Here is a 22713-nt window from a genome sequence, read left to right as displayed (position 1 = left end):
CCACCTATGGCAACCACCACAATCTATTCTCTGTATCTAGGAGCTCGGTTTTTTGTTTGGTTTGTTTTGGTTTGGCCTGTTTTTTCAGATTCTATATATAAGTGAGATTATTGAGTATTTGTTTTTCTCTGTATGACTTATTGCACTTAGTATGATGCCCTCAGAGTCTGCCCGTGTTGTCCCAAATGCCAGGATTCCCTTTTTTTATGGCTGAATAATATGCACATATATATACCACATGTTCTTTAATAATGGTGTGGTTTCTGTTTACACTTTGCTTCAGCTGACAGTCTGAGACTTGCAGTGACCTGACTGCCATGTGCAATTTCCAAGATCAATTCTCCTAGTAAGAATAGTCAGCATGCAAAGAATTGCTGGAATAATTAACCAGTTTAATTCCTAGAGCAGTAAAACCTGCTTTCTGTTACAAGACATAGAACCCTCTGCTGAAACTGGCTTAAATATTTATTGAGTCATGTTTTGGTTCACATGACCTTAAAGTCCAGAGGTAGCACTAGCTTCAGGCAAGCCTGATCCAGCAACACCGTAATATCTCCAATGTCCTAGTACCTTCCTATTTCACTGTTCAGCCTTCCTAGGCACAGGTTTCCTCCTCAAGTTCGCCCCCTGAGACAGAGACCACTGATGCCCCATTCCTTATCCCCTCAGCTTTGGGAGACAGTCCACTGTACTCTGACAACTTCTTTCCTCCAGCATCCACATATCTCAGATGCTCTGCCTGGATACCCTCTCCTGAAACAGGGGAGCTGGTGCTACTGCGTGACAGGAATTGATGCTGGGGGAAAATCTCTTCCTGCTGCTACAACTGGGGCTTGCATTGTATTTCAATTGGACAGTGCTGCTATAGATTCTATAGCACACTACAGCCTGTGTGCCTAATCTGGCCAGCCACCTGCTTTTGTAAATAACAGTTTATTGGAATCCAGCCACACCCATTTGCTTATAGATTGTGGCTATTTTTTCTGCAATGACAATTGAATACCTGCAACAGAAACCTCATGGCCCTCAAAGCCTAAAATATTTCTTCTCTGGCCCTATATGGAAAAAGTTTGCCGATCCCTGGTAGAGAATATCGACCCGAGAAATATTTCCAATTTTAGTATATGTGCTGCCGAAGCAAGCACTAGGAATATTTTTAGGCTGCAAAAATATTACTGGCTTTCAGAAAAGAAGAAAAGTTTGGTTATTTTTGGAATACATGAAAAAGTATATATTTAATGTGTGTGTGCACATCATATGTGACTGGTGTGCATGCATGTGTATTTTGGGGTAAAAAAAAAAAGGAAGATAGTGGTCATGTGGAAATTAATGCATACAGCAATGTGGACATTTCCCCAAGACATTGAAGTCCCTGCTTCCAAGTGATGACTGACCCAACATGATTTCTGACTAAAAATGAAGTGTTTCTAATAAGTTCTTAACAACTTGCCAAAGAAGTATAAAAAATATTCTTATTAGGCTCACGGTGGCAAAGTAACTTGTCCGAAGTCACACAGCTTGTAGGTAATAGAATCTGGTCTCCCATCTACTTTTGAAGGAAACTATCTTAAACCTTCAAAAGAAAAAAAGGTTACCAAATAAAGGAAAGGTGATAGAATGTAGCTATTACTTTAGTCTTCCCAGAACACATTATCATCCCCCTTCTTCTGATACCATCCCTCTAGCCTTTGGTGAATATCTCCAGCCTTGGGCCTCTGGTATAGCTGGCAATAATGACATCCCCACCTACTACAGAGGAATTAACACTTAAGCTATGCTAGAACTACTCTACTTCCTCCAGGGCAGAGCAATTGGCTCTAGGAGTAGGCATATGACCCAAGCCTGGCCAATTGGAGACCTTTCCCAGAATTTTCTAAAGATGAAGTGGAAGAATGGCTATAAGGAAATAATTCCGGGCTTTTTATTCCACTTACCTTTGCTGTGTAACAAATTATTAAAGCATAGCAGCATAAAACAACCATTTTATCATACTCACAGATTCTGTGGGTCAGGAATCCTAACAGGACACAGCTGTCTCTGCTCCTCAATAGCTGAAGCCCCAACAGAGAGGACTTGAAGGCTCGGAACAATTTGATGGCTGGGGGCTGGACTCATTGGGAGCATTTTCACTCACATGTGGTGGTTGATGCTGGCTATTAGCTAAGACCTCAACTGGTGCTCTTAGCAAGAACACTTTCATGTGGCCTCTCCATGTAGTTTGCGCTTCCTGATAGCATGGCAGCCTCATACTTCTAATGTGGCAGCTCAGGACTCCAAAGGCAATGTTCCAGTGAACAAGGTAGAAGCTGTATCATCTTTTATGACCTAGCTTGGGAAGTCACATAGAGTAACTTCTACTGTAGTCACAGGCCCACCCAGATTCAAGGGCAAAAAACATAGATCCCACCTCTTGATGAGAAGAAAGTCACATTGTAAGATGAATGTCTGGAATGAGAGATATTGTTGCCACCATTTTTTGAAAATGTGATCTACCATTCTCATGGCAGCTGTGTTCTCTGTAAGAACAAAGCCAAGTGCTTCAGTGACATAGTATGTAGAGAAGATCTGGCAGGTGTGTGTTCCTTTCTGCTGACACCTGAGGCCCTGGTTCTTGTAATCACTCCTTAGACTTTAGAAACTACTCCAGTCATCTGACCCAAAAGATTTCCTTTTTGCTTAAATGATTTTAAATAGGTTTTTAACTCTTGCAACCATGAGTTCTGGCTGATAAATTAAACAATTATTGATTTTGAAACTGAGAGACAATTTCATTCATTCACCAAATAGGTGTAAATATGTATACAAGGTAATGTGCTAAGTACTGTAGAGGGACAACATAATGAGTAAGACATGGCCATGAGTCACTCACAAGGGGTTTATAGGCTGTATTATTCTACTCTGGTTGCCATAACAAAATATCACAGACTGGTTGGCTTAAACAACAGAAATTTATGTCTCAGTTCTAGAAGCCGAAAGCCCAAGATCAACGTGTCATCAGGTTTGGTTTCTTCTCAGGCCTCTCTCCTTGGCTTGCAGATGGCCACCTTCTTGCTGTGTCTTAACATGGCCTTTCCTCTGTGTGCACAAGATCCTGGTGTCTCTCCGTGTGTCCAAACTTCTCCCTCTTCTAAGGACATTAGTCAGATTGGATTAGGGCCCACCTTAACAGCCTCATTTTAACTTAATCACTCTTTAAAGGCCTTATTTCCAAATGCTGAGGTTTTTGGGAGTCAAGGCTCTAACATACGAGTTGGGGGTGCACAATTAAACCCATAACACAGGCTGTTAGGGATGATAACTATGGGAGATTGGAGTATTGTTCAGCAAATATTTATTCACCTCTCCCTCCCTCTTGGGGTTGTGTGCTTCTCTGCCAAATGACTTTGGATATGATATTGTAACTTGCTTTAGCCAATGGAATGTGAGCAGATATGATGCTCACATTAAAGCAAAGGCTTTAAATGTACTTGTGCCATTTGGCTTGCCTTTTGCTCTCTGGCAATCTGCCATAAGACAAGAAGGCCCCAGGAAGCTGCTGGTCCAAGGAGACTGAGGAGACATGTGGAGCAGACCTGGACACAAGCTGCAGAATGCAGCCAAATACAGCTGAGATCAAGAGAGCCCCAGCCGACCCACTCACCCATGAGCAGGAAACAAACATTTTAAACCACTGAGTTTTGGTGTGTTTAAAACTTTTGTTACACAGCATTATTACAGCAATAGCTGACTAATGTAATAAATAATAAATTACCATGTAGACAAAAAGCTTATTTTGTGTGTGCTGAATTTTATTTTACCAAAGATTTCAAATAGAAATAACTCCTTTTATTTCTAATGGTTAAACAGATGAGCCATAAATTATTTTTATTATCCAATGTACTTGACAGGGAAGGGAAGTTTTTTCCAAACACATTGCATATGTTTTTACTTTCAAGAAGATTATTACTATTTCGTGAGCATCAGCAATGCACTAAGTGCTGACCTGGGATTCCAGGCAATGTAATTCATGCCAAGAAACTTCAATACTGAAGTCACCTAAGGACCATCAGATAGATGAGGTCATGAGCTAAGAATTTCTTAAATATGTGAAAGGATCATGAGTAATTCTGTAATTATGCTGGTGACTAGAAGCCCAAGTTCACCTACCATCAATCTCAGGTATTACTCCCTATAGATTTCCAAATTGAAATTTCTCAAAGCTTGCATGACCCTGGTATGTCCAGTTTCTTATTTCTAACCCTATGAATATGCTCCCAAAGTTGGTGGCATGTCTTACATTCAAGAGGGTTCAAACACTGATAGCGCCATTTATCCATTCTTATTTTTCTGATAACCTGCCAGGATCCAAGATTTATCATCAACTACATGAGATTTTGAGCATTAGTTGAAATTACACTTTATATGGTCCCAACTCATCTGTTTTGTTTCATTTGGGCTCACCCATTTCCATTGCATCTAGAAGCAAAGGTCACGACCTCTTTTGAAAAGGGCTCAATGGAAGGGAAAATGGCAAGTCTACGTGTTGAAGTAAAAGAATTTGGTTCATAAAATAAAATTAAGGCGACAGAAGGCAAAGGGAGTTTCCGCTGTTTGAAAAGGGGCTTTCTCAGCACAAGCTTGGGAAAAAAATGTTGATGATTTATGCAAATTAGAGAGGAAATGTGCCCCAAGGGATCTTGGCACAGAAGCGCAAGTCGGAATTCTGGATTCGAGGCTGGCTGTGTCTCTGATTCACTCTGTGGCTGGGGCTGAGCCATTTAACCTCTCTGTTTCTAAATACCCTCATCTATAAACTCAGGCTAACAATGCCATTCTTCCTGCCCCTGAAGGGGAGGCAGTAAAAATGAATGAAATGTCGGAGAATTACTTCTAAGAGCCATCGATTAGAAATACAGCATATGGTCTTAATGAGAGCTTGTTTCTGCCACAAATTTTTCTCTGCTCCCTATGATCACTCCAGCTAGAGTGCCGCTGAAATCAACTTCTCTCTTCAGTTATCTTCACATGCCGCTCTTAAAATCACAGAGCTCTTTAAAATAGAGCGCCTGCCTGCTTTGAGTATGTATTACAAGGCTGTGGCTCCTGGCTCTGTTCTATACAGAGCCACACAAACCAGATATTCTGAGATGGTGGTGATTTAAAATATTCTATCCCATTGTCAGACCATGTGTTGGAACATGTGTCAGATCACGTGTCCTGATCATTTCTTCAAAAAATATGGTCGCTCACACCTTCACGAGAAAAGAAGCACCTGCTTGCTGCCTAAAGTCCTCTTAGAAATGGATGGGAATAACCAATAAAGCTGTAGAGCGACCAGTTGATTGATTGAGCAGTGGATATATAAACAGGGAATGGAGAGAGTGCTAATTTGACTTACCATTACTATGTGCCAAGTGGAGTAGGGTGAGTTATCTATTTATTAAGTAGCTAAGCTGATGCTGGGCACTGGGCTAAACACTGTGGTTACAGAAAGTAATAGACAACGTCCCTGACCTTCGCAGCTTACAGTCCAGAGAGGGAGAAAGGCAGGTCACAATCAACAAACTGAGGGTATGTTTTAGGTCTATAATGAGAGCAAGGACAGTTTGTGGTGACATCATAGCTGAGAATTGAAGGATGAGCAGAAGCTCAGCAGAGGGGCTAAGAAGGAGCAGGCCTTTCAGGCTGGGAGCAGGTTGGGGAAGCCCTGAAAGGACCTTATAGCAAGCTCTGTTCATGCCTCACCCATGTCTCTCCACCTACCCTGGAAGGCACCTAGAAAGCCTTCCCAAATACGATGAGAACTTGAAACTCCATCAGAGGGTGTTCTCTGGCCTCTGAAGCCTGCTCAGTTGGCCGCCATGTGTTTAGGCAGATCCTAAGTGCCTAGCTTCCCAGAAATAACCCTCAACTAATGCAGAATGAGAGCATGGCTATGCTGGAACAGTGTTACTAGCTCTGGAGATTCTGACTGTTATATATTCAGAAAAATTTCAAGCCAATTGTTAAAACTTTGGTATCTTAGAATCAGCCATGGTGATAATGTTTATATTGTGGCAATTGGCAAACACTACAAATTAGGACTTTTTTGTTCTCCCAGAAAGCTGGTTTACCAGCACACTACTGCATGGGAGCTGGTGGATAAATGCTCCAGTTTTCTCACCCCTCACTGGGGCAGTTCTGAGGGGTGTGCTGCACAAGGTCCCATAGAGGCACCAGCAAGATTGACCCCTTGTTACCCACATTGGCAATCTGCTCACTATTGTATGCTTGATTGGCACTTCCTCCCTTCACTGTCTTGATTCCCATTCCCTCACTGCGCTTCCTGGAATCACCTTTATTATGCTCAAAAATCCTTGGCTCAAGGTCAGCTTTTGGAGGTATCCAAATTAAGACAGGCATGGAAACCAGACAGAGCATATATGGTGTATCAAAAGTGAACAGGATAGTGATCATGGAGGGCTATTAAACCATGCAGAGAATGTTGAACTTAACTAAGGTGTCTCAAGGTCTTGGAAGAATTTAAATAGGGAAAAGAAGGCAAGATCAAGTTTGCATTTTAGGAAGGTCGCCCTGGGGGCTATGTGACACATGGGTGCAAAGGGAGCAAGACTGGAGGCAGGAGGGTGATGGTGATGGTTATGCAATAATATGAATGTACTTAATACCACTGAACGGTATACTTACAATGGTTAGAATAATAAGTTTCATTTATGTGTATTTTACCACAGTAAAAAAAATTAGAGAAAAAAAGACTGAAGGCAGGAGAGTCGGAGACTAGGTCAGTGAGAAAGTCCAGGAAAGAAGTGATGAGGGTATTGGACAACCATGGGAGGAGCCATCCCACAGAATACAATGGAGGTGTGCTCACCACAGCACTGCTTATGAACAGAGTTCTGGGCATGGCTGACATTGTAGGAGCAGATACCAGAAGAGGAGACTGGGAGAGAAATTCAGAAGGAGAAGAGGACAGGACAGAAAAAGGATAGTGTCAAGGAAGCTAGGGTAAAGGGAGTATCAAGGAGGAGGGGTCACCAGTGCCACAAGCCAAAAAGAGGTTGTCATGAGGCTTAAATAGTATCTGATATAAGCTTCTCATAGAATCCTCACAAAAGCACTATATTAAATTCAGTAATCTTGCTGAATTCCCTTATTAATTCTATAGTTGAATTGCAGGTTCCTGTGGATTTTCTACATGCACAGCCATGTCAGTTTCATCTCTTCCTTTCCTATCTGGATGCTTTATATTTCATTTTCTTGCTTTATTGCAATAGCTATGACTTCCAGTATAGTAGTGAATAGAAGGAGTAAATAGCAGGCATCATTCTGTAGCTCTTGATCTCAGGAGGAAAGCTTTCAATATTTTACCATTAAATATGTTTGCTGTAAGTTTTGTCTGTATATATTCTTTATCAGATGAAGGAATTTCCATTCTCTTCTAAGTTTGCTAAATATTTTTACACTTATTATGAATAGGTATTGAATTGTATTTCTGGTTTCTCTGGGTGACCTTGGAAAGTTACTTAAACTGCAAACTGTAAAATGACCTTCTGCTTTGGCATTAGATATATCTGAGTTCAAATTCCAGCCATACCATTTTCTAGCTGTGGTTCTGAGCAATTTAATTAAGTTTCCTCATATGGAAAATGGAGATAATTATATAACTCCCTCATAGGAATTTGAGATTTTTTGTAAGAGTATCCAAGACCCCCAAAAGACTGGTTTTGAAGCAGGACTAAGGTTTAACATCCAAAGCAACTCTTGGATACTCTGTAAGGGCTGATGTTCCCAAGAACATTTCCATCTCTTGCTCCTTGCTCAAGATTTTCTGGAATCTTTCTGCTGATGCACGGAGATAAATCTGAGCTCTTCCATCCATGTGCTCACACTTTGCCCACCACCCCAGGACTAAGGGCACAAACGTGAGAGTGGTTGGTCCACTGTGATAACTAGTCTCCAAAGATGCCCACCATGCCCATGCCTCCTGGTATTCACATTCTTGTTTAGCTCCCTGCTTCAGCATCTGGGTGAGCTTGTGACTCTCTTGTAACTAATGAATTGGCAGAAGTGATTCTGCATCACGTCCAATGCTAGGTCAGAAGAAGCTTTCTAGATTTTGTCTTGGTCTTTTGGAACACTCTCTCTGCCATGTAAGAAGTACTATTACCCTAAGATCACTGTGCTGAAGAGGCCACAAATAGGAGCCACATTCTACAGTCCCAGCTGAGCCCACCCTTCCAGTCATCCCCACCAAAGCACCATACATGTGCATGAAGCCAACTTGGACCCTCCAGAGCAGCACATCCACCACCTGAATACCACCGAGGGACCCTAGTTGATCTCACATGGAATAGAAAAACCACCCATCCTAGACCTGCCCCAATTCCTGACCCACAAGATCATGAGATATAGTAACATGGTTGTTATTTTAAACTATTAAGTTTTGGGGCTGTTCATTGCACAGCAATAGATAACTAGAATATCTACCTTATGGATTTAGTCTTCAGTCATGGAAATGTGCTAAGCAAATCTGTTGAGTGCTCAAACTTATGACATTTATCTTGTTTGACCCTATTCTAACCGCTTGAGTTAACCAGATTCAAATAAGCAGTATTTAAGTACTGAGAAAACAATGAGAGAAGGAAGTCATTTCATTCTAAATTTCCTATATGCCTTTGTGCCTTAAGTTTTTCTATTAACAAAAATGGGCACAAATAGATAATCTTCATAGCAACTTCCAACATTGGTACCATGATGCCCAGTCATTTCTTAAGGTTGAGTAAATGAAGGCTCAGACAGAATACCTAACTTGCCCAATATTGCACAGCTCGTTAAATGGCAAAGTTGAGACTGAAGTCCTATACTATGAACTACAAACCAAGCTCTTTTTTTTTCTTGAATGGAAACTCTGAATTGACAATCAGGGAAATCCATTCATCATAGCACAGGAAACAGAAGGGACTTGATTTGAAGAACACAGGAGCAAAAGTGCAGCAAGGCCTCCCTAGGGAGCAGGACCCGGGCACTGAACCCCCTTCAGGAATCCATCTCTACCCTCTCTGGGGTCCCACATTTATGAAGGCACTCTATTACTTATTGTACTTCTCTATTATTCTCTGCCTTTCTACAGTCGGGCTTTCCTCAGCCTGGCATACACAGGATCAAACACAATGGTTCCATGATCAGGCAGGACTGACTGTATAATTTGCAGGGCCCAGAACAAAATTAAAATGTAGGCCCCAGCCAGGAGGAGGGAAGTCAGTCTTCTTCTTCCCACATGTCCAATGCCTCAACCCTTGGCAGTTGGTGGTCTCTAAGGGATTACAACCTCTAGGCTGAGACGTACTTGGTGCCTGGATCCATGGTGCATGAGAGGCCACTGCCAAGTGGCCAGCCATGTGTGCTGTGGCCTTGCTAGTCGGGCAAGAAAGGCTGCCACCTTGCCCTATCCCAAGATGCCATGAAGCACACTTGACCCCAACTCTGACCTTCCCAAAGTTTGCAACCAGGCCCCAGCTAGGGGGAAAGGCAGCAGCAGTCCCAAGGCCAGGGTGGTGAGCAGAAGGCTGGTCAGGGCCTGAGGCACCAGGAGGTGGGAAATAGGCATCTGAGAACCCATCTCAGGGAGGTAAGCCAGGAGGCCGCAGGAGGTGGGACCAATCATGAGCGGAGATGCCAATGCCCCGGTCCATGCCCCATTGTCCCATCAACCTTCATCTATCAAACACAAATTCAAAGATAATATGATTTAGAATGGCAAGATGGCAACTGCAGAGCATTAAAGTCTATGCATGGGTCCCTTCAGAGCATGAGGCTGTACAACTGCACTAGTCAGATGCCATGGAGCCAGCCCAGTACCCCCGATTCCCAGGGGGGAAAAAAAAACAGCAGAAGTAGCTCAGCTAAGGGAAGTTTCCACCTGCAGCTACAACAACATAGAGGCTTCTGGCATCCCAATCCTGGAAAGAGATGAGATAGTTCTCAGAAAACAGGGATATAAGCCCAGATTAGATCCCAAAAGGTTTCTACTGACTCCTCTCCTAGACTTATGAACTGTTTTCCTACTGTCCATTACATACTTTCTGTGAGAATATGAGCAGAGGTGGCTGTTTGCCTGCCCCAATAGCCACCACTCCCTTAGTAATTTGAGGCAGCAATGTACCCAAGCTTAAGGTAACATTTCTCAGCCTTCCTTGCAGCAAGAGGTGGCCAATGAGACATAAGTGGAAATCACTGGGTGAGACTTCTGAGAAATCTTTATGAAAGGGGCTGACTCAGCTGGAAGGGGGTGCCCCTTTTGCCCATATCCCTCCCCTTCTTGCTGCTAGAAGGATTTAAAATAGTGGGTGGCATGAGCAGATGGAGGAGGTGAGTTTGGGGAGGGTGGGTTCAATTGTTCCTTGAAGAGTCTTCAAGAATGTGAGTTAAGGCAGTTGGATGAGGAAGGGCACAGGAGAGAAGTTAAGGAGATAGTACCTACAGGATTTGATGATCTGGACCACATGCTGAATCTACTTTGTTTGGCACACATGCTGAATCATCTGTGTGCCAAACAAAGTAGAATGCAAACTCTACAAGGGCAAAGACCATGTCTTTGGCTTACCATTGTATATACCCAGGCCTAGCACAGTGTTTGGCACAAAGTGGGTAATCCCTAAATGTTTCCAATGAATGAATGAAAAGTACTCCAGAAGTCCTTTGGTACTTTTACTCCTAATGAGAAGCAGGCTCAAGGGGTCAGGAGCAACCATCCCCCTGGAGCCCCTTGTACCCAAAGGATAGTTCCCAGGTACGGCTTCTCTTGTTTTTTTTTTGCCAACCATGTGCACACACACCATCCCCACACTCAGACCCAGGTTATTTGGTAACCTTTTTTTCTTTCGAAGGTTTAAGATAGTTTCCTTCAAAAGTAGATGCGAGACCAGATTCTATTACCTACAAGCTGTGTGACTTCGGACAAGTTATTTTGCCACCGTGAGCCTAATAAGAATATTTTTTATACTTCTTTGGCAAGTTGTTAAGAACTTATTGGAAACACCTTGTACCCAAAGGATAGTTCCCAGGTACGGCTTCTCTTGTTGTTTTTTTTTTTGCCAACCATGTGCACACACACCATCCCCACACTCAGACCTAGGCTAGGGTTCCTTGGGGTCTGAAAGAGGAAGGCCATAGGAATGCCACCTTGCACTGAGCTTTTCCCAACTCTGTCTCTGATGTGGTTCACAGGCTGAGTTAATGCCACAACATCACTTCCTCCTCAGCGTGAGAAAAGAGGAAGAAACCTCACTATGTGACGCTCCTCTTCCCCCAGGGAGAACACAAAGCTGTTGGAAACAATAAAAGCAGTCTGTGTAAAGGGGAGACTTTTGTCTGTGCAGTAAGGGGTTGCTGTGCCTGCGACTTCCTGCAGGGACATTCGGCAGCTTTGCAGATAAATAAATGCTCACATTCAGAATGACCAGCCTAGAACACTTTTATGAGCCTTTTCTCCTCCCCAGGCTGTAGGCAGATAATAAATCAAATTAGCATCCTGAACCTCCAGTGCAGTATCACTTGTCACCAGTGCCCCCAACACAAGGGGTAAGTAAGTTTCGGCAAGGCTGTTTTCATCAAGTTATGTCGGATTGAGACCTGTAGCTTCCTTGGAAATCATCTGATGCCCAGGAAATCACCTGGGTAGGCCACAGGCTGAGGTCACAGGGTCTTGCTGGTCATTCCAGACCAGACTGTAAAAGAGGAGACCGAAATCCCAGCTTTATAATCAAGATTAGATTATTACTTAGAGAGGAAATAAACATTTTCATTTATTGATTAATAGTTGTAGGAACATGAGCAAAATAGACAACTGTGAGAAAGAGAGAGACAGAGAGAGACAGAGAGAGAGAGAGAGACAGAGAGAGAGAGAGAGAGAAGGGAGGGAGGGAGGGGAGAAGAGAGAGAGCAGACAGACTATATCGGTAATCAGAAACAGAGACCAGGCATTTTTCCTCCTGTATGTTCTGCCTAATATCATGACTTATACCACGGAGGCATTCATTCAACAAATGTTGGAGGAGCCAAATTAGAAAGGAAAAAGTTTACTTTCAGGTAACTTGAGGTGAAAATTTTCTCATTTTAGATTGCTCAGTTAGTGACAGAAGGGACCTCTGATTCGGTTCAGAAGTACATTCTATTGGATTATGTAAATGTACAATTTTTTAAGTTGCATCCTCTTTGGCCACCAGAAGGAGCGAGACAGCACAGAGTACCAGCAGCAGCTCTCCAAATTTCATGTGTGGTCCCACTGACCAGCATCTCAGAGGTGTTGGTTAAGGTAGATGACTGCCTTCTGAGAAATGTAACCTTGCAGCTGGTGAGGGCTGCAACTCAGAAACAAGCTGTACAGATGGTGGTGATCCTTATGCGCTCCATTAAAAGCTAACCACTGAGCTGCAAGACACGCTCCCCCCACCCCACCACCATCCGCCTGTGGAAGAGAAGCCAATGAGCCATGTCTGGTGGGGGTACACTCCTCTCTTCTTGCTATATGTTCAGAATCACTTCAAATGCAGTTCCAGGCTGCCTGACCCTGAGCAGAAGGCCTACAGAGAAGGAACAGTGAGGAAGAAAAATGGCTGAGACCAAGTAAAAGCTGCTTTGAGTATGTGCCTTAGCAAGTTCAAGTGCTGCCATGCTGATTGGCTGGGGGGTAGAGGTGGGAGGTTAATATGTATTTTAAATAAGAGTTTCCTGTTACTTGCAAACCTTCAAAAAAAAAAAACAGCTAGAGATTTTATTATGGTAAAACAATCCTTGTAGAATGCACAATGGTTGGGGCTGTTTTCTCTAAAACCACTTGTCATTAATGATTCTGTCAATCATTTAATCAGACACCCATTCATTCTACGAATATTTATTCAGTGCCTACTATGTGCCAGCCGCAATGCAACATGCCAAATATAGAGCCCTCAAGCGAACACTAAATTTTGTAGATGGGTCTGTACTTTTGATTCCAAGGTGTGCACTATAGCATAATGTTTAACCATCTTGGACTCTGGAAGATCTGGGTTCAAATTTCCATTAAGTCATTTAACTACTGGGATGACTCTGAGTGTGTTACTTAACTGACCTTTTCTCTGTGCCTCAGTTTCTGTAGAGTACTTACAGAGTACTCAGCACAGAGCGTGAGAGCAGAAGCCACTATTATTTAGTGCCATCCCTCTACCCCACACCAGCTTTGCTTGGTGCCACATTCCACCACCTGGTGGTATTTCCAAGGCTAGCCAGGTCCTCTGCCTCTGAGCCGTGACCCTGGAAATCTGTCAGACACTAGTCAAGGCAGCGAGTGTGTGTGTGTGTGTGTGTGTGTGTGTGCGCGCGCGCGCGCGCGCGTATGTGTGTGTGTGTGTGTGTGTGTGTGTGTGTATTGGGGGGTATTTCTTTGCGCGCGGCTGCCCGAGTTTCCCCAGGACCTCTGGGTAGTCTAAAAACTCACTTCAGAGGAGAGGAAGGAGAGTGAAGTGGCTCTTTCGATCTGAGACACCCCCTCCAGAAGAAATCGCCCCCTCCCCGCAGCCCAGAGCGGAGTGAAATCTTAGAAGCTGCTGCTGCGAGGTTTGAACGGAATACCGGAGTCCGTGGAAGCCGGAGCTGGTCGGCCCGAAGGTCAGCGAGTTGTTTTGAGTTCTAGTACCCGGAAGGGGGGGAGCAGGGAGGAAAGGACGCCAGGGCCCGAGAGACCCCGCGCCAGAGCAGAAATTGTTTGTGCTCCGGAACAGGCAGCTCAGCGGAAGCCGCGACGGGGGCGGGTCACGTGTGGCGGTGGCAGCACAGCTGGCGGGGGAGCCCGGCTGGGACAAGGGCCGTGCCGGGCGGGGGTGGCGCGGGGCGGCGGCTTTCGCAGCCGAGGGTGGAACCGGCATACTCGGGGTGCTGAGAGCGAGCGGCGCCGCGAGCCCAGGGAGAGCGAGTTATGGAGGGGCTGGGTTAGGAGCCAGAGTATTCAGAGCTCCGTGTAGTACGGCACACGCGAGACGAGAAATTGCCGGGGGTTACGTAGAAGTACGGAAGTGGGCCCCCAGATCAGAGTGGCGATAGCGGGACTGACGCGGAGACTGCAAGGGTGTCTGAACCTCAAGGATGGAGGCGCCGTTCTTGTAGTCGCCGGCCTTGTTTTCATCTTTAACGCAAATCTCGAAACGACCGGAACTACCATCCGTGCCTGCGTCCCAGGGGCGCCCCATTACGCTTGGGGGAGGATGCATTTCGCTTGGCGACTTCGGGAGGGGATCGACGGAGGCTGGGGCCGGGGAAGGCTGTCAAGGTGGCTCCGTGGAAGGTGCGGGTTGGAGCTGTGGGGCACACTACATGCATGCCTCCTCAGGAAGCAAGGGAAGGAGCAAGCTACTTCTGAAGGCTCCGCGGGGGGCGGGGGATATGGGCCATGCGGGGACCGCAGAGTGGGAGAAGGTACCGTAGAGAAACCTTCGACCCAACCAAGAAGACAGGAGTGGCCTCGTGGCCGGGAGTGAAGAGTCTCACGCTTCCTCAGAGTGGCGCGCTCTACTCCATCATGGGAGAGAAAGGACACAAACTTGGCCACCCTGCCAAAGTCCTTAAGGACACCTGACTTTGGTGTCCCCCGGACCAGTGGCCCGAAATGCCCCCACCCCCATAGTCCACAACGTTCAGGTCCGAGGCCTGCAAGAGTGGAGGAGTGTGGTCAGGCCTCGGATGGGAAACCCACCCACGTCCCTGTTCCGCGCCACGCGGTGAAGGTGCGGAACAGTCGTCTTGCGAAGTTTCCCTCGCCTCTTCGGAGGTAGGGGCAAAGGAATGGCCTCAGAACCGGGAGCGGTGCTAGTTCCTTTTCCCGAAACCCAGACTCAGGAGAGGGATGCGGGCCGCCAGCGTGTTTGCGACCCCAGAGTGGCGGCACTTGGCCCGCTGCGACGTTTACTTAGAGTCGCGGCAGCCGGAGCTGTGCAGTCTGCGACAAGAGACGCCATTTGCATCCCCCCCTCCCTCCTGCAGGTTGGCGGGGGCGGGGGTGTCGCCCGCCGCGGAAGCATATTCCTGGCAGAGACACTGATTAGATGCTGTGTCGCTACGTGCACAGAATCGGGGTGGGCTTTCACCTCCTGTGCGCGTACACTTTCTGTTGGGAAAGTTGCGGCGTTTTTTCCCCCTCTCACCGCACAGCTGCTGTCTCCAGGGCGAAATTAGGCGAGCACGTTTGCTCAGCCCGAGAGAGAGAGAATCGCGCTGGTGCTGGGAGGGCGCCGGGCCCGGACAGCGAAAATCCAGCCCTGGCTTTACGTCGAGCTGCCGAGCACGGCGCTTACGCGCGCCCGGCCAGCCGAGGCCTGGTTTCCATCTGCCCCTTTTGCCTCTGTGTTAAGTTCGCCAGGGAAAACCCAACGATCCGTGCAGAGCCCCTCGGAGGAGACACTCCCCGCCCAGCCCTAATCTGACCGATGGAAAAAATGACAGTATAGGTCAGAGCAGGCTCCCCACGAGTATTAAATGCGGCCGCCTCCGTTCCCCGTGCTTGGGGAGGATGGGCGCCTTGCCAGGAAACCGCCGAAGGAGGAGCCACAGGGCTGTCTGCCCCTTCCCGGGCTAGAAAACGTGGATTCTTAGAGAGACGGGACAAACGTGGTCAGACAGCTGCCCATCTGAATACAGGTTGTCCATGTATCTTTCAAGCAATATCAATCTTTTTTCTTTAAATCAAGTACACGTTAAGTCGGTTATGAATACTGTGAGAACTGGTGAATCGATTGATGACGACCTCGCTCTCTGCCTGATATTCAACGTGTGTGCAGGAGGTGCAGGACTGAGCACGATGCATCTTGGCACTGCCCGTGCGTCCTAAGAAGGCACAGTTCCCTTTGCGCTCCAACTTCGAGGACTTTTAACATAACTCTAAAAGGGGATTTATTTTAGCTGTAGTTATATTTGGGGGTTGCAAACTTCTGCCTGGGGTTGTTTGTACCCAGTAGTAGATGGCCCTGGGCATTGGCTTTTGTAGTCCAAGGTTTTCTCTTGGCTTTTTCTTTTCCTGAATATGTGCTGCTGCGTGCGGGGAGCCTTCTCCCACCCCCACCTGTGCTGCTGCCGCCCTCGGACTCTTGCTTGTGCGCACCAGGCGGCCTCGGGAGGAGGGGAAATGTGAACTCTCCGGGTGGCGCTCGAGAACTGGAATTCTGACTTAGGGCTGCGGGTTTGTTCCCGAGGCTGGCCGGCAGCGGCTTGGGGGCCAGAGACTATGAAGGGGAAGCCCCGGAGTTGACCCTGGCGCTTTGGGAGCAAACCTGGAGGCGCCTGTGTCTTTGTTTTTTGGCCCCAGGCGGCATCCTGGCACACACAGTTCTGATAAAGATCAACTGAGAGGGAGAGCTCACCGCCAGCACATTTCAGTGATTAGGCCAACTCCCGCAGGCACCTAAGGGAAAGGCCATTTGCGTTGTCTTTGAAAAGGAAAAGGCTGTCCCACCTGATGAATTATGAGTGACCTGGGAGAGGCCAGGGCAGGAGTGAGTGGTGCCCGAGGCCTCCTCCTTCTTGGCCCCCAACTCCTCCCCGTTGCATAGGAGACCCCATTTCAGAGGAAATGGGAAGCATTTTAACATTAGAAATATGATGAATTCTATTTACATAAATAGTGGTACATTTGTGTCCCTAAAATGAGGCCCACCAACAGCCCAGAGACTAGGCCTGCCACATGCCAGCAGACCAGTGTTAAACTTTGGCTAAAGTGCACCCCCAAAGGATGTGGCTTTTGCCCAGTGCTTCCAAGAACTGATTTATAGGAGATGGCCTTGAGCCATCAAAAAGCTTGGCCTGAAAGAGTCAACTGGAGGTCCTCTACACCAGTGCTGTTCACCCAAAGCCTCAGGGAGAGGATGGGTAATGGTGCCTGAGCCCTGGCAGGAGCTTCCCATTAATCCAGTCTAAATGAGCGCCATTAAGGCCCACGTTCCCCCCTACAGCACTACACGCACAAGCCTTTAAGGGAAAGTCTGGTGGAGACAGTGTGAGCCCACTTTGCCTTAACTTTTTTTTTTTTTGTGGGCCATTGTGCTCCTGCACCCTTGCCTAAACCCCATTCCATACTGGCCTCTGAGAACTTAAACCTGGACGTTTTTCTTGCCGTCTCTGCATCCAAAGGTGAAAGCTTACCAGATACTAACAACGAACATAGTGTAGCACTGTATGAGAAGCAACTCTGAGTCAGACACTATTATTATGGACCTTGTTTATCGAGGTCCAGAGCTGTTAAGCGGCTTGTCCAAAGCTGCACAGCTTGGGATGGGGCTGAGAATGCGCCAGGGAGGGTAATAGGGCTGCATTGTCTCTCCAGTGTTGTGTAGTGAAAGCTAGCTATTTGGGGTGTTTTGAGAGGCCTGCCTGGATCCCGACCTTCCAAAGTTATGAGAAGAGACGAAAAGGCCCAACATTTGACCCTTCTTTTGCAAAGGAAACCTCAAGAACATCATACAAGAAGCACGTTATTGTGGCTCCACGGCGGAGAAAGGGTCAGAGAAGGCAATGCAAAAGCCCCTCGCCCCACCTCGCCGCATAGCATCCGGCGGTCATGTCCGCCGGAGGTGACTGGGGGCTGGGGACAGCCGATTGCCGAGGAACTCCTTATCGCCCAGTGTCAGTGGTCCCGGGAGGCGGAGGTAAACGGCCGCCAGCGGGGGCAGCTGATTCACACTGGCCTCTGGGCTCCGGACGCGCCCCCCGGGCTCCTCTTGCGGAGCTGGCGCAATGTCCGGCAGCGCCTTCCGCAGCTACGTGTTCCTCTCCGCTTGAGCCACCAGCCTTGAGCACAGAGCCCCACGACTGGAGGCTGGAGAGGCCAGCTAGTCAGACCTGGCTGGGACGGCTGGTTCCGGGTTGCTCACACTCACCCCATCTCCCTTAAATACTTGTCCCCCTTTCCGGGCGCGGCGCACGCGCGCTTACACACACACACACACACACACACGCACGCACGCACACACACACACACACACACACACGCGGGTTCCCAGCGCGCAGCGGCCTCCGGGGCCTCCGCCTTCCCTCCCTCCTCTTCCCCGCTCAGGCGCTTTAGAAGCCTTTGGCGGTTGTACGCTGCGCCGGGGGAGAGCCGGGGTGGAGGGGCCACGCTGCCTTCATGCTCCCCTGCGTCTCTAAGGACGCCGGCACCCCTAGGGCGTGCAGCCAGGACTGGGGAAATACCATTGACACCCCACCCCACCCCCGGGAAGTGGCCGCGGCTGGCGGGGACTTTTGCACCGTTTAATGATAGCCCGGGGAGTCAAAGGGGGAGAGTCAGACAGTGGGGCCTGAGGGTGGATGGGGTGGCGATAAACACCCTCTCCCCGGAAGGCTGGCTCGGCTGCGGGCCACCGCTAACACGAGTTGAACCGGCACGTTTTGTACTAGCTGCATCTTGTCACCCTGCGTGCCCGGACCGAGTGTGGGTGTATGGGGGTGCGTGGGGATAGGAGTTCGTGATCTGAGGCGGTGCTGGATGATCAGCTTCCCACTTTTAGCTCCTGAAGACTCAAGCAACCCGCTGCCCTCGCCACCGCCGGGGCCCACAGAAGGACAGTCGGCTCGCCTAGCCGTACTTGCGGGCGTTGATAGGGGCTGGGTGAACCCGGCCGATCGCCTAGCCGAGGGAAGGAGGGAGGGAGAGAGCGAGCGCAGCAGCCCGCGCGCCTCCAGGCAGAACACACGCCTTTCCCGGAACCTTGAAACCCAGGGGAGCCGCTGCCATCTTCGCGTGACGAGCAGCGAGACGCCGGTGATTAAGTGTTTCTTTCCGGCTCCCTCCCCGGGTTGCGGCTCTCCTCCTTTCTACAGCGCTGGAAGAATAAAATCTGGGGAAAAAATACACAACTGCGCTCTCCACTCGCAGTCTATGTCCATATTGGTTTCCCAGAGTACGTCCACTCGGGGCGTCCTCCGCCCCCCCTACACCACACCTCGCCGAGGACTGAGGGCCACATGCCTCAGTTTCCATTCTCCTCAGCTCAAATTTAGGACTTTAATGGGGAGGAGGCACACATTGTTGAAGCCAACCGGTCCCCATCTCTGATGGAATTAAACCTTAACAGAGGAATCTCCCACCCACACAGGGACTAATCCTGCTGCACCTCCTGGGATTAACTCGGCTCACAGGACCATAAAACACTTCCGGCACGGCCAGAGTGTCTGTCTGCAGAAACACTTTAAAATTGTCCCCCCTGGCCTGGAGTTGGAATTGACCTCTTGGAGGGAAGTGAGTAAACAGTTGTAAGCAACAATCCGGGCCTCCATGCGGTTTGCAGACTTTGAAAAGAGCTGCCTAAAATGTGGGCGGTGGGTGCTGCCTCAACCCAAAGCGCGGCCTGGGCCCCAGTAGATATATCTCAGGAAAGGATGCAAAATTTACAAATGACATTAATCTGGAGGAGGGCAGATGTGTAAAGGAGCAAGCAGGGTTTCACCCAGCTCTGGCCCCAGTTCAATGAGGAAGACTAGATTCCTGAAACTTGGGGGGAGGAAGTGCTCAGTCCCCTCATCTCTACAGTAGGAACGATAACACTCACCTGCACCCCTCAGGTGGGATTCTGAAGATCAAAGTGTTAAAGAATTTTGTAAAAGGGTGTGACCCCTCCACTTCAGTGTGATTAATGTTCAGCCTCACCCTAGAAAACACAGTAGACTTGCTCATTAAAAAAAAAAAAACAAAAAAAAAAACAAAGTGAAAACCAGCCCTTCCTCAAATCCATGCAGGAGTGTACTCGATAAAGGGAATCCAAAAGCAACTTAACATTTTGAAACTCCTTTTGTTTTACGTCATTTCAAATTAAGTTTCTAAAGTAATGGGAAAGTCTTTGGAATGTTCTAAGAAAAACTGCCTGTCAAAAATTGGGGTTTAAAGGGAAAGAAGAACCTCTAAATTGGGTCAAACCACATTTTAAGGAGAAGGAAACTGGATAAAGAATACATAAATTCGAAGTAGCTTTCTGGCTATGTACCCTCCTGTTAGTCTGGAGAACAGATGCCACAGATAGCCACTTCGCCCCCAGGACCCCGGAAGTAGGCTCTGACTCAGGCTTGGTCAGCTAAGTGCGAGGTTACATTGGCATTCATGGTGGGTACAGTGAGGAAGGGCAAGAATTTGCTTAAAATGCACATCAGAAGAAAGACGTAGGCCTGCTTCTGCGTCCTGAAGGCCCAGAGCTGCTAAAACTGTGTGTGGGAGGGAGCGCCCCATGACCTCCGTCCCCGCAGATGGACTCACGGCAGCGTGACCGGCCCCAGGTGGTGCCCAGACACGCTGGGATAGAGGCCCTGGCTACGCCTTCAGCCTGCCTCGCAGATTGTGAGCAAGGGCCTCTGGCTGGACCGCCCACCGACCTTCCCGGCTCTGAGACCTTCGAGCAGGGTCTGTTCGCCTCTACCACATTGCCCCTAGTGCTGTGCCGTCCCCTCCCTGGCACCCAGCCCGGATCACGAGGCCTTCCCCGCCCCGCAGTCCCCGTTCTTCCCCTCCTGATTCCTGTAGCAGCGGTGCAGAAAGCCTGTTTACCTCTGCAGCCCAAGGCGACTCGATCTACGTGAAAAGCCCTAACGCCGGCGCCGACCAGTAGGGGGGGATTGTCCTATAGATTATTCCTCCTCCTGGGCTTTTTTTTTTGTTTTTTTTTTTTTAACGGGAAGGCTCGGTTGAAGAGGGGGTGGGGTGGCGTGTTGCTGCTGTTTTTTAAAACACAGTATTTGAAAGAGAAACAAAAGCCACACAAAAGGCGTTTCGGTGGTACCAAGGCTGTTTTTACATATAAAAAGTGTAGCGAATACTACGGGGTCCCCGGCAGTGATAAACTAAATGGTTGGCCGATTTCGACAATTAGCAGTTAATCTGTTATCTGCGATCTGCAAACAAGTTTTGAGCCTCGAAGGACACCAGATTCCGGTTCTAGTCGACAGCGTTATACTCGGATCTGTGGGGCACCTCCGATGCTCTCGGTTTCTCTAAGTGCGAATCCAGCTTCCGCAAACATGGGTTTCCCGGGTTGGAGAACAGGCTTGAGGCGCAGAAAATGCACTTGGGCAGCCGAAGAGCCTCCTCCTGCATCGCCCCTCAGGCCGAGCTTGTCCGGTTCCTATTTTTCCAAATTGGTTTTTACGCCCTAGTTCCGCAGACCTCTTAATTTTGCACATAGTAGGCCTCCAACAAATGTGGAATGAATGGCAGAAACTGAAGTGAGGCTCTTGGCCTGGAAGGCAGCCTGGTGCCTGGCCCTGCTCTCGGAACCCCATTCCGCTACCCAGAGCCCCCTGGCCGCCACAGCCTGCGCACAGCTTAGCCCTGTGCGGGCCCGGGCGGGCGGGGGAGGCTGGGAGGCACCAAGCGCCTGGAGCCTGCACGATGATAAATATTGCGCAGACAGCCCATAAATAATTTGCATTATGTTCAGCTGACAACGCAGGGCGATTAATTTTAATAGCTACATATTTGCCTGGGCTGCTGCTTTCGTAGGCCCAGTAATGAAAGGCGAGAGGCCGCCCTGGCTCCGTGCTCACGGTCCCGGAAGGCAGCCGGGAGGTGCGCGAGGGCGGGACGCGGCGTCTCCTCCAGGCAGCCCCCAGGGGAGCCCCAGCCCCTGAGTCCCCTTCTCGCCCTCTGCGCCGTGTAAGGGTGGGGTGCGCGTGCCCTGCTGGAGCACCCCCAGGGCCTCGAGCAACAGGAGCCACCATAATGACACTGCACATTTGTTTGTATGGGGAGAGCCACTTGTGGGCCAGGAGACCCTCCCCGAGGCGATGTGTTCCCCGCCCCCGGGACCAAGTCCGGAGTGAACTGTGGAGTGGATTTCACATTTCAGTTTGGTGCGTGTCGGGGGATGCTAGTGTCAGCTGCCACCAATTCGCTGGTGGACCCCAGCGTGACAGAGGCTTTTCCGCCCTCGGGACCCCGACAAGGGGAAGAACAAAGCCTAGCTGCCCACGAGTCCTTTCCGCGCGTCCTGAGTCCTGCTGTCCCGTGCCCCGCAGGAGGTCTCCCCCTAAAATGCTTTCCGAGCTCCTCGATTAAAAGGACCGCACACATAAAGGACGGAAGAAAGGGTTTGGAGGAGCTCATAAAAAGAGGGAGGCGGGGAGGGAAGCGCGGCGAAGAAGGACACAGCCCAGCAGCCGCCGCAATCCCGTGGTGGCCGGGTGCGCGCGTGTGCGTGTCTGTGTATGCGTTCAGATGACAAAGCCCCGCCGCCGCCAGCAAGCTCTTGGCTGCCTGAGCACTGATGGGGGAGGGGAGGAGGAGGAGGGGAGCCAGCGCTCGCATAGGTAAGCGAGGAATCGAAGGTTCCCGGGAGAAAGAGTTCATTCATGAGCTGGAGGAGGCCTCCTGGCCGGGCCAGGTGGAACCTCTTGAAGCCAACACCTGTGTATTTTCTTTTTTGGAAACGGGCAAGCGTACCGATCATTACCATATTTTAATTGCCTTTCGCAAAGGTCATCTCTAATTATGGGTTGAGAAGAGGGTTAGCTAGGAGTCTGTAGCCCGTGTGTGTGTGTGTGTGTGTGTGTGTGTGTGTGTGTGTGTGTGTGTGTGTGTGTGTGTGTGTGTGTGTGGCCGCTGAGACAATGCACTCAGCTCTTATCCAAATGCCAATCCGAGGGTGTCCGTGAGCGCCTGCGAGGCGGTCACGACGTGCTGGGTCCACGCAGACAGACCAGTCTACGTGCACAATAAAAGCCAAGCAGGCG

At 48.8% G+C, this 22713-nt stretch overlaps 1 protein-coding gene across 2 annotated transcripts in view; it reads left to right on the top strand.

Moving 5' to 3' along the window:
- Positions 1 to 13387: 13387 nt before the first annotated feature.
- Positions 13388 to 22713, top strand: part of BCOR (BCL6 corepressor) — a 111617-nt gene continuing 102291 nt past the window's right edge. For both annotated transcript variants that reach the window (XM_023523706.1, XM_023523705.1), the window contains exon 1: positions 13388 to 13623. The gene's annotated coding sequence lies outside the window, so the exon portion shown is untranslated. The remainder of the gene's footprint in view (positions 13624 to 22713) is intronic.

The sequence above is a fragment of the Pteropus vampyrus genome, unplaced genomic scaffold (assembly GCF_000151845.1).
Source record: "Pteropus vampyrus isolate Shadow unplaced genomic scaffold, Pvam_2.0 Scaffold404, whole genome shotgun sequence".
Classification (NCBI taxonomy): Eukaryota; Metazoa; Chordata; class Mammalia; order Chiroptera; family Pteropodidae; genus Pteropus; species Pteropus vampyrus.
Note: the sequence above shows the minus strand (reverse complement) of the source record. Positions and strands in the feature narration are given on the sequence as shown.